The sequence below is a fragment of the Erpetoichthys calabaricus genome, chromosome 10, assembly GCF_900747795.2.
Source record: "Erpetoichthys calabaricus chromosome 10, fErpCal1.3, whole genome shotgun sequence".
Lineage (NCBI taxonomy): Eukaryota > Metazoa > Chordata > Cladistia > Polypteriformes > Polypteridae > Erpetoichthys > Erpetoichthys calabaricus.
This window is the reverse complement of record NC_041403.2, coordinates 48,069,584-48,071,326: the sequence shown is the minus strand read 5'-3', so window position 1 is coordinate 48,071,326 and position 1,743 is coordinate 48,069,584.

Sequence of the window (1,743 nt, the reverse complement as noted above, 5' to 3'; positions counted from 1 at the left end):
AAGAGTCACTGAAAAAGAAAAACAAAATGTTAACCCATTAGATTACCCATATAAGAAAGCAGGTGCACAGCACTTTCTGGTTCATCCAAATCTTGTTTTTCTGCATGTGGCTGTGTGCAGAACTACACAGGAGACGACCCTCAAGAGAAGTCAGTTCATCAATGTCAGAACCTACAGAGAATGCAGTTTGTTGTGCTTTTGTGAAACGTTGGCTAACAACTAGCATCCCAGATGTAACGTGGAGCCCACCAGGTTTAGCACAGTTAGAGCGGACAGAGACACAAATACCTGCGGATAAGCGGAAAAGGAGGAGGATTCGCTCTCTATGTGAATACAAAGATGGTGCAACTCTGGGACATGTAAAGTGAAAATCTCCACTTGCTGCAGGGAATCGAAATGTTGTTGGCATAAGTTTGCGTCCCTATTACTTGCCCAGAGAGTTTGGACACGTCATTGTTGTTATTGTATACATCCCTCCTCGAGCGGACATGGAGATAGCAGGTGACATCATCCATTCTGATGTTACTAAACAGCAAACGCAGTACTCCGAGGTGCTTGTGCTAATCGCTGGAGACTTTAACCATGTGACGCTGGACAAAACATTACCTGCCTTCTCCCAGTATGTGGATTGTAACACCCGGGGAAATAGGACTATTGATCTACTGTATGCAAACGTTAAAGACGCATACACTGCCTGCGCTTGGGAAAGCAGATCATAACCTGGTTCTGCTTCTGCCTCACTACAAACCCAGACTGAGGGAGCTACCTACAACCACACGCTCATTCAGGAAGTGGTCCCCTGAGACAGTACAGGTTCTGTGAGACTGCTTTGTAACTACGGACTGAAATATCCTGCAGGGATCATATAGTGAGAACATTAAAGAGGTTGTTGACTGCACTACTGACTACATCAACTTCTGTATGGACATTGTAGTTCCAGTAAGAACAGTACGCTGCTATGCTAACAACAAGCCATGGATTACAAGTGACATCAAGGGCCTTTTGAACCAGAAGAAAATGGTTTTTAAAGGTGGTGATCAGCATGAGCTCTAGCGCGTGCAGAAGGAACTCCGAGTCCAGCTCAGGGTGGCGAAGGACCAGTACAGGAGAAAGCTGGAGCAGAAGTTGCAGAATAACAGCATGAAGGAAGTGTGGGATGGGATGAAGATCATCACTGGCTGCAGCTCGAAGTGCGGTGCCACCATCAAGAGAGACGTGGAGACAGCAAACCAGATGAACAACTTCTTTAACAGGTTTGACCACCCTAACCCACTCTCACTTCGGAGTACTGCACCCTCCACCCATCCTTCTGCTGATGCCAGCATAGGAGAGAGTTTCCCCCCACCCATAATTACAGCAGTCCAGGTAAGCAGAGAGCTGAGGAGACTTCGTGCCAGCAAAGCAGTGGGTCCAGATGGAGTATTGCCACGACTACTGAAGACCTGTGCATTGGAGCTGGGGAGTCCTCTACAGCACATCTTCAACCTGAGCCTGGAACAGGGAAGAGTCCTGAGGCTTTGGAAAACATCTTGCATCACCCCAGTCCCAAAGGTATCACATCCTAGTGTGCTGAATGACTTCTGGCTAGGGAATCCATTCCCGGACATTTTTCATTCCTGCATTCCCAGGAATGAAACTGCTGTAATTCCCGGGAAAGCGGGAACAGCCAACTCGCATATATATCGTGTAAAAGTGTAAAAATTGATCAAGAAATAACAGTGTTATAGTTGAAAATAATTAAGT